Below are 10,723 nucleotides of genomic sequence, written 5' to 3'. Positions count from 1 at the left end.
CTCACCCTGCAGTGTTAAAGCAGCATCTCAGGAAACTTCTCAGGAAAGAGTGAGATTAGCATCTCACTGTCTTTCCTAATGGCCCTTCCAAGGCTGATTGCATACTGTCTGGTGGGCGTCCCCCAAGTGTAAACACAGTTGTAATTGTTATATAGTTAATATTCCTAACTTCAAATACAGAAATGATATATGCATACAAATAAGATAATCATATTCAGTAAATCATAACCTTTCCAATGATATCTCACATGACACATCTTGCCTAGAACACATTTTAGTTATGCCATATTCATATAATAACAATATCTCTATGAAGAATATGGGGCATAGAGTCACACCTTTGTTTGATTAAATTGATTTTCAATATCCACTCTCATTAAGTCTAGTGTCTTGTTGGTGAAACAAGGTCTGGGATACCTCAGGAGAGTACATTTCTGACTTCCTGTTAACCAGTGTGGTCAGGCAGAAGTTTTCTTTTGTTACTGGCTTGGTATATCTTATGGAAGAATAACCACCGGCTTGGGGTGGGTCTACCCCATTTCTCAGCACTTTGTCCTGAATCTGGTATTCTCAGCTGTGACCCACTGAGGCACTGTGACAAAAGCACTTTTTCTGGAGATTCTCAAGGTGTCCCTAGAAAGGTTCTTAGCCCAGAAGTCAGTTATCAAAAAGACAGCTTGCTATAAGATTGTTTTCCTAAAATCATCCTTGTATGAGAGGAAATTTGTATAAAGGGTTTTCTAAGGTGAAATCGTGGGAGGGAGTTAAAAAACCTACTAGTAAAGCATACTGAATGTTATTTTTTCATGAGTTTCTGTATTTTTTTCTTTATTTTCAACTCGACTGGAGAAAGCAGCAACATGGGAGAAAAAAAAGATAAATGGCTTTGAAAAAGTGCCACAAGGAATGATTCTCATGGCAATAAATACACTGGTCTCTCAAAGAGAGGAAAATTCACCTCAGTTCAGAGATTACACCCAAGGCCCTCTGCATCATTTAAAACAGAATGCTAGTGAGTCTTAAATCAGGCCTGGATTAAAGGCAATCCACCGTTCAAGGTACAGCCCCTCTTGGCTGTGCCAACATATCATGGCCATGCCTCCTCATTAGCCCACCCACCCCATACATCTAAGGGTAATAGTAGCAGGGCTACCTACCCAAGAGCAGTCAGTTAGACTCCCACAGACTGCTGTTCCCTGTCATCCAGCAGTCTGGGATCTGTCCAGCAAAGGAAGGGTTTAGCCTCTGTATGGGTCCCTTCTGACAACATCCCTGCTGAAACACAGTGGGGTAGTGGCAGTAAGAGACCCACCCCTACACACGGAGGCTCTTGGGATAGTGTTGTTAGTCCTGCTGTACTGGGGGCCCATCGACCCAAAAAGAAGTATGGGGCAGTTCAGCCCCCTCAGAGCTATTATTCTAAGTTCTCTGTTCACCTAGGCAGACATTTGTGGTATCAGCGACTCCTGGGGCACATCTTCAAGTTTTTCTTCATAACCATGATTAGGGGAAACATAGACTGGGGAAACATTTTTAAAAAAATAAAAGCTGAGATTCTGAAGTCATCCAATGACTCCAGGAGCTGGGGATCCATGCAGGGGCCTCAAGTGCATTTGCCTTAATCCAGCCTTGGTTTAAGTCATTTTGAAGGCCTTGCATAGAACCTTTGCACTGGGGTGACTTCTACCAAGAATTAGTAAAAAAGACATAGCTGATCCTCTGACTGAGAAGCATACCCTCTGAGCTACACTCAGCACAGGAACTGAGAGTGGGAAGCAAATGTGGCTTGAAAACTACCTCGATGCATGGTTCTACAGGGGCTTTTGGTGTGTGTTAAAGAAGCTTCAGGACTGCTCTAATTTCTGTTCGGATAAAACTGCCCTATAGGATCTGATCTACTTACAAGAATAGCTGGAGAGCAATACACACCTCCTTTTTCTTAGACTCTATCATACTCCTCTCACTGGAGGTTGTGACTTGGGACACATAGAGCACAATGTCAATCATTGCATGTTGGAGATATTCCATGGGGCTGTTTCTGTAGAGCTTACAGCCCTTTTATTTAACTGAAGAAGTGTGAAACAGCTGTGGTGGAGCACAACATCTGGTCTATTATATGCATTATCACTTTCTCTATCACAATGGTATAAGATTGAACTGGAAGAACAGATGGAATGACTGGTCAAAAAAGGCAACATCTCTCTGCTTAAAATCAAGAAATATTTCTCTAACATTTTAACTATAATTCCCATTTTATAAATAAAGAAGCTTTATTTCAGTTACTGATGTCTGGTTTTATTTCAAGCAGCCAGCATCAATGATTACTTAAATTGATCTGATTCTGCTTTGTTTAAGAGTGTGGATGAGATCTGCTTCTTTTCTTAATACAGGTCTGTCATATCTTATGTGCATTTAACATGCACGATTTCAGCTTTGTGCGTTTGGGGGGAAAAAAACAACAACAACAAAAATGGGCGATTCCACCAGCGTGAGACGCAAATCTGCTGTTCCCACTAAAATATTTTTGGGGGGGGGTTTGACAGCAACAGCATATCTTTAGGCCTGTGATAAGGTTCTCCCCTATAATAACCCTGGAGGGTTGGCAAAAAAAAAAAAAACCCAAACCCCCAATTTAAATAGTGTGTCTGCCCCAGAGTGAGTGTGAGATGGGAGAAGCGAATCTGCTCTTCCCACTACAGTACTGCTGTTCCCACTACAGTACTCAGTCCCCCTGTGCCTTTCATACTGTGCGCATCTCGCCGCGCTGAGTGAGATTCTACTGTGCCTGTACTGTTTAAAGAGGTAGTACGTATTTTTCGTACTGTATAACATGGACCCTAAACGCAAGGCACCTACTTCATCTGGTGCTCAACCGAAGAAACAACGATGTGTTCCAGTGCTGGAGGAAAAACTGGCTGTGTTAGACTTATTGAGAGACGGTATGTCCATCGCCAACGTGGCGCATAAATACGGCCGCAACGAATCTAGCATCCGTGCCATCAAGATTCTAGAGACAGAAATTCGTCAAGCCGTGGCATCAAGTGCTCCAGTAACTGCTAAGATGACAAAGCCAAGTGTGTGATAAGACTTTAGTGAAGACTGAAAAAAGATTAAACTTATGGCTGGAAGACATGAACTGTAAACGTGTGCCTATCAATGGCAACATGTTGAGAGAAAAGGCTCTTAGTATCTATGCGCTGTTCAAACTTCCCGCAGAAGAGGGCCAGCCTTCTGATAAGAAGGAATTCAAAGCCAGCCAAGGCTGGCTTAACAGTTTTAGGAACGGCTTCAACCTCAAAAATGTGCAGACTACTGGTGAAGCTGCATCTGCCAATGAGGAGGCAGCAAAAGCCTACCCCGAACAATTAAAGTAAATCATAGATGAAAGGGCCTATTTTCCAGAACAAGTTTTTAATGCTGACGAGACTGGGCTCTTCTGGAAAAAAATGCCCACCCACACTTACATTTTGAAATCAGAAAGACAAGCCCCTGGCTTCAAAGCAGCTAAAGACCTTGTAACTGTGTTGCTTTGTGGCAATGCGGTTGGGCATTTAATAAAGCCGGGCTTGCTCTACAGGGCTTCAAATCCCCGTGCCCTAAAAGGCAAGAACAAAAATCTCCTGCCTGTGTTCTGGCAATCAAATAAAAAGGCTTGGTGACGGCAGCATTATTTCTGGATTGGTTCCACAAGTGTTTCATTCTGGAGGTCAAGCAGTACCTTGAAGAGAAAGGACTTGACTTTAAAGTGTTGCTGATCATAGACAATGCTCCTGGCCATCCTGTGGCACTCCGGTTTGCGCATAACGACGTTGCAGTCGTCTTTCTCCCCCCCAATACCACCTCCATCCTCCAACCTCTCAACCAAGGTGTCATTAGCTGTTTCAAGGCCATGTACACGAGGCTTACATTCTCACGGATCCTTACCACTGTGGATGCTGATCCCAATGTTAATGTGATGGAGTGTTGGAAGTCCTTCAGCATTGCTGATTGCATCACTTATATTAAACAGGCAATGGATGCACTCAAGCCTGAAACAGTCAATGCATGTTGGCAAAACCTATGGGAAGACTGTGTGAATGATTTTAAGGGTTTCCCGACCATTGACAAAGAAGAGAAACTCATTGTTCAGGTGGCCAGGCAATTGGGTGGTGATGGCTTCGTCGACATCCTCGAGGAAGAAATTGAGGGCCATAGAGAAACATCGACTAACGAAGAGTTAGAGGAACTGATAAAATCGTCTACAGAAGACGAAGATGATGACTAACAGGAAGAGCCAGAAACTTGGGATCTTCAAAAATTTTCTGAAGTGTTCCAAGCAGCGAAACACTTGAATGATTTAATTTCTGAATATGATCCTTTAATGGAACGAAGGCTCAAAATCAAACATCGTATTACAGATGATTTGAGACTGTACCAAGAAATGTTGGAGGAGCTCAAGAGACAACAGCGACAGTTGCCAATCACCATGTTTTTAAAGAAAAAACAACCAGCAGCAGCAAGTTGATTGAAGCCTACACAATCAACTTCTCGAGCTAAACCAGAGCCAACCACTTCGTCTACAACTCACTCTCCGTCACCCAAGCCTGGCCCATCGTCTCCTGGATGGACATCAAGCCCTGACGACTCAATGATAGTGTTGTCGGAGGAAGAGGAAGACTAATCATTGGAGAGTGTACAAGACTAGCAAGAATATCCAGGATGACTGGTGACTGTTCAGGTTTACAGTACTGCACTGCACTGTTTTCAATTTTTATTCTTTCATTCTTCTGTGTCTCTGTTATGTTATTACAAATACTGTAAAATTAAATTTTGCATATGTAGTCTTTATTATATACTGTACTGTACATTGCTGTATACAATACATAGTACTGTACAGGGTTGTATACACAAAATTGTACTTTTGGGGTGATTTAAGGGATTTTCAAGGGTCATTTTGACTATACGCGATTTTCGTTTTACGCGCTGACCGTGGAACATAACCCCAGCGTAAGATGAGACAGACCTGTAAACAAGTATTGCTCCAAAGATATACTTTTCCTTGACATGTCTGAGTGTATATTTTATATATAGTGCCTGTGTTTATGTGTGTGTGAGAGAGTGAGTATTTTATAGTGTGCATAATATAATGTACACTTAAACACACTCACATAAACACACACATAGTATCAAGGAACAGTAAATCTTTGGAGCAACACAGGTCTATTAAGAAAATAAGCAGATCTCATCTATACTCATATACAAAGCAGAGCCAGATCAGTTTTAAGTTACCATTGATGCTGGCTACTTGAAGTAAAACCAGACATCAATCCCTAAAATGAATCTTCTTATCATACGTGGCATCAACACAGACCCTGTGAAAATCTTATCAATAATGGAGCTGATAAACCAACCAAAGAAAACAGTTTCAAAAATCCAGTTTCTCGTAGCTCTACTGCTTTCACTTCCCAAACAACTGAACTGCAAATGTCAATGTTTTCTCATTACACACTCAATGGAAACATCCCAATCAATCTCTCAATAGGAACAGTTGCCTGCACAAACACGGCATCTGAAAGTGTTCTTCTTCTAACTTAACAACAAATTAGCCTTTATTAATTGCCTTGCCATTCATTTTTCAAAGTCTTTGAACAAGGTGTTTAGTTCCTGTGTTTATTCTACTGTGAATGTTCAATATTAGTTGCAAATGTTCTGTACTGTTATATTTCTTCCTTCATTAAATTAGAGTAATTTATTGTGTTCAGTATATAGCTACTCTAAAAGGAAAGCATTTTTTAATAGCACAAATGCTATCCTTCAGTAAAATTCAAATCTTTGTGCTTGCAGAGTGAAATTCACCCGTCTTTTGGATGGCCAACCTAGGACCTTCTATCCCATCCAAGTTCTGTATAAGCTCTGTGCACCTCCTACTGCTTTTATAAGAGTCTCCATTGCAGGCCTGCATAGAGTAGTCAAAAGGAGAAGATGGGTCATGAGAGAAGCTGTGGATCCATATATATGCAGATCCAGTAGCAGCAGATCTCAAACTGGTAGGCATTCAGCTCATGCACATTTTTGTGATGGAAGGGAATATACAGGAATAAGAGTTTAAATACAGGCAGTGTTTAACAACATCCCTAGCCAATTCAGCACAAGGTATGTACTATCATAGTTAGCAGCTGTTGTGTCAGTGGCCCAAATTAAACAAGTGAAAGAGTGTAAATTATCCTACCACATCCAGGAAGGTGATCAGGGTTGAGGTTAATAAGATGGGAAAGTGTAAAAAATCTGCATCCAAATTAAGCTTGTCCTATAATTAGAAAACTCAAACCTTTCGTGCCCCAATATTCATTAAGAAAAATTAATAGTGAATAAATGCAGATTTCCCTAGATGACAAATATGCCTGTAAGATTATTCTAGTTGACTTCAACTCCCATGTAAATGACAACTCTTTTGGATTACTTCACAATCTCATATTTATCATGATAGCCATAACACTACCTACTACTAAGTGGTTTCTTGCTCAATTTATACATCCTCTGTATCAGTTGTTTGAACTGGGTATGGAGATTTCACAGTTGTCATAAACTCACCATCACCCCTTCCTGTTTGAAGTTGGGAAGTATCTTTCCTGTGAGGGAAACGGATCATTGTTAATGTTCTGTCCTGCAAGACTGATGGAACCAGTACATTTCCAATAGGCCCCCCAGGGTAATATCATTGACCAGTAGGCTGACTGGTAGCCAAATTCCATGCCCCCTCATTAGTGTGGTGCTGTTTTGCACTACAGAATGGTCTCAGTTGAACGAGAAGGAGAATGTTTTAGCACACCTGTGCATTTGAATGAGGTCTGTGATCATTTTGGCATCAAAGCTACATAAAGGCATTAAAACCTGTTTCAGAATATTATACAGTTGACCACTCTATTGATGGCCTAGTTGGACTTTATAATATTCATTGGGTTCTGATTATTAGTACAACTGTTCCTAAATTTATTTTCCTTTAGTCCATCTTCATAGGTCCACCAAATTACAGAGACGGTGTACACCAGATGATTCAAGAGGGAAGACTGTGGTACCTATTACATGCTGCTGGTGTACTTAATAAAAGCCTTGGTGCCCTTGAACACAGCATGCTTAGCCAGTTCCCCCAGCAGCAGAAGGAGCACAGCGGTCTGGATCTCCTGGGAAGTGATGGTCAAGCACTTGTTTTAATAAACCAGGCAGGATGCCTCCTCAGCAATGCCCTCATTGATGAAAGAGTTCATAATACCCATTGCCTTGGCAGAAATGCTGGTGTCAGCGTGAACCTGCTTCAGCACTTTATACATGTAGATAGAGTAACTCTTCTTCCTTGTCTTGAACCACTTCTTATCTCCCTTTTTCTGAGTCTTAGTCACTGCTTTCTTAGAGCCCGTCTTGGGAGCAGCAGCAGCAGAGTTAGGTGGATTAGGCATTCTGATTTCTGAAGACAGTTCACTCAATAAAATACAGAAAGAACAAGCTGGAGTGCTGGTGGCAAAATTTTCATTCCAACTTGAACTAACTGTGACATAGAAAGCCCTTGAAGCCCTTCGTTGTTACTATGCAAGAGGCAAAGAAGGGTTTCTTCATTTCTATCATAGTGTCTGCAAAGTGCTGAGAAGTGGAGCTATTCTGGGCAATTGACAGCCTATTTTATCTGGACAGTTTCCATGTGGGGTCAGAGTCAAATTTTTCTTGCTTTGAGTAATTTTCATGTTACTACATGGATAAGATTGTTCTGATCTGGACAGAGTTGCCTGATACCTTGATGGGAGGGCAATGTCTGGGGTGCGGGGGGTGGAGAGGAAGCACTGTGTCTGCTCTGAATTTTGGCTAATGTCCCTCACTGAGGTCCCAGTTTTTAGCTGTGATATTTTATTTTTTATGTCTGTTTTATTTTATGTAGGCATATTGAGTTGTGGGTTTATTATGTGCTGATGATCATAGGATGACTATGTTATACTTTGCTATGTTGTAATGGGGCCTGGTTGGGAATCTTTGTATTTTATTTGTATTCAGGATATTTATCCATACTATGTTTTCTCAATCATTATTTACCACCTAGTAATCAGATAGGCAATTTATTACACTCAGATTACTAAATAAATAAATAATGAACACTCAGTTGATACTTAATTGCACTCGATCACAGAATAATATAGAAGGACTAAATTAATTACATCTTCCTTAGTTAAGATGCAGTGTTTCCTTTCTCTACAGGTATCAGTCACTGAGGGCCATATGGGGAAATAGATGCATTCATGTTTGTTTTGCTTTTAAATCATCTTTCTACTCTATGCTTTTCTCTACTAAATAAATATCTTGTTTTTAGGAAAGAACTGATTAGTCTGGGAAATTCACACTGGTCATTCATCTTTGAAGAGAGATGAGCAGGTGCCTATATCAGAGGGTCCTGACAAGTTCCGAGGGCCTGTGAGCCTAGCCACTGTACTCTGCCGTCAACCTAAGCGAGGGAGAATTGCAGGATTCCAGTGAAAGGGGTGTGGCAAAAGGACCGAGAACATGGAGTGACTCTAAGAAACTAAAGAGTTACTTTAGTTACTTGCTGTGTGCTTTGCGAACAGGGGCTGCTAACAGGGAGTTTCACAAGGGAGTTCTCCAGGTGAAGGAGGAGCAATACAGCACCCTTTTGGGGTAAGTGACTGTCTGTAGTGTGTGTTTGTTTGCGTTTGAGGGTTACTTGCTGTGTGCTGAGCTTGTGTTTGTCAGTCTGTTTGTTTGTTTTGGTTGTTTGAAGGACCGTGTGCTGTGGCTGGCAGTTGGAAGGTTTGAAAGCTAGAAGCCTCTGGTAAGTGGCTGAGCCTTCATCAGTGGGCGGGGCATTCATACAGGCCAGGGCTTTATAAAGCAGCGCACAAGCGACCAGGGAGCTTTGCGACCAGGGGCTGCTAACAGGGAGTTTCACAAGGGAGTTTGGAAGGGGAGCAGGAAGGGGGCGAGGGTCCCTTGCCAGTTCCATCTGTTTTCTCTTGATTCCCCTTAATACCTATAAAGCAACTACATTCATAACTTTTTGCTTAAACAACCCTTTCAGCTGACAGGGGGCTGCAGACGGGAGTTTGACAGAGGGAGGCTTACGATGGTTAGGAAGACCCGCAACACCTGTGCCAGCACTGCTGCTGTCTCCTCCACCTGTGCCTGTAGCCAGACAGAGTGCCTAAGCATGGATGCCTCTACCCAGATCCTGGTGTGGTTTTGCAAAGACTGTAACTTGCAATTTCCACTTACTGATATCCAGGCTGGGGGGACCATCCAATGTGAGAGGTGCCTGCTGGTGGAATCTCTCAGGCAGCAGGTGGGAGAGCTACAGGAGGAGGTGGCTAGGTTGAGGAGCATCCGTGTCCACGAGCAATTCCTCGACAGTGTCCATGTGGAGACAGCTGAGGTAGCTGTCCCAGTACACAGGACTGCTGATACACCACTGGTGGAGGAGGAGATGGCTCAGGGTGGACACTGGCAGCTGGTTACTTCTGGCAGCAGGCAGTGCTCCACCCTTGCTCCGAACCCTCCTGCCGTGGTTATAGGTAACCGTTATGCTCTTCTCGATACAGGAAAGAAGGCATCACTCCCTACAGTAAAGGAGGAGAAGCCTCGTACCCCTAAGGCTGGAGAGTCTGCTGCCACCACTGCGAATAGGAAACGTAGGGTAGTGGTGGTCGGAGACTCTCTGCTGAGGGGGACGGAGGCGCCCATCTGTCGCCCTGACATTTCATCTCGGGAGGTATGCTGCCTGCCGGGGGCCCGTATCTGAGACGTTACGGAGGCATTGTCGAGGATTATCCAGCCCTCTGACTACTACCCCATGCTACTCATCCATGTGGGCACAAATGATACTGCGCGGTGTGACACTGAGCGGATCAAGAGTGACTACAGGGCTCTGGGAGTACGGGTGAAGGAGTTTGGAGCGCAGGTGGTATTCTCTTCAATTCTTCCTGTCAAAGGTAGGGGCCCGGGCAGAGACAGATGCATCATGGAGGTGAATGCCTGGCTGCGAAGATGGTGTCGCCAGGAGGGCTTTGGCTTCCTAGACCACGGGATGCTATTTGAGGAAGGACTGCTAGGCAGAGATGGCGTTCACCTTTCGAGGATAGGAAAGACCCTATTCGGACACAGACTGGCTAACCTAGTGAGGAGGGCTTTAAACTAGGTTCGACGGGGACAGGTGAGCAAAGCCACAGGTAAGTGGGGAACATGGAGACCTGGGAGATGGGTCAGAAATGAGAGGGAGTGTGGGCTATATTGGCAGAGAGAAAGGAGGGTCAGAACAAAACGGGGAGGAAAGATCAAACCGAGATCTTAGATGCCTATATACAAATGCGAGAAGTATGGGTAATAAGCAGGAAGAACTGGAAGTGCTAATAAATAAATACAACTATGACATTGTTGGCATCACTGAAACTTGGTGGGATAATACACATGATTGGAATGTTGGTGTGGATGGGTACAGCTTGCTCAGGAAGGATAGACAGGGGAAAAAGGGAGGAGGTGTTGCCTTATATATTAAAAATGTACACACTTGGACTGAGGTAGAGATGGACATAGGAGACGGAAGTGTTGAGAGTCTCTGGGTTAGGCTTAAAGGGGCAAAAAACAAGGGAGATGTCATGCTAGGAGTCTACTACAGGCCACCTAACCAGGTGGAAGAGGTGGATGAGGCTTTTTTCAAGCAACTAACAAAATCATCCAAAGCCCAAGATTTGGT

General features: G+C 43.2%; 1 pseudogene; it reads right to left on the bottom strand.

Moving 5' to 3' along the window:
- Positions 1 to 7,058: 7,058 nt before the first annotated feature.
- Positions 7,059 to 7,480, bottom strand: LOC101941614 (histone H2B 8-like; annotated as a pseudogene).
- Between the last annotated feature and the right edge of the window lie 3,243 nt (positions 7,481 to 10,723).

The sequence above is a fragment of the Chrysemys picta genome, chromosome 1 (assembly GCF_011386835.1).
Source record: "Chrysemys picta bellii isolate R12L10 chromosome 1, ASM1138683v2, whole genome shotgun sequence".
Classification (NCBI taxonomy): domain Eukaryota; kingdom Metazoa; phylum Chordata; order Testudines; family Emydidae; genus Chrysemys; species Chrysemys picta.
Note: the sequence above shows the minus strand (reverse complement) of the source record. Positions and strands in the feature narration are given on the sequence as shown.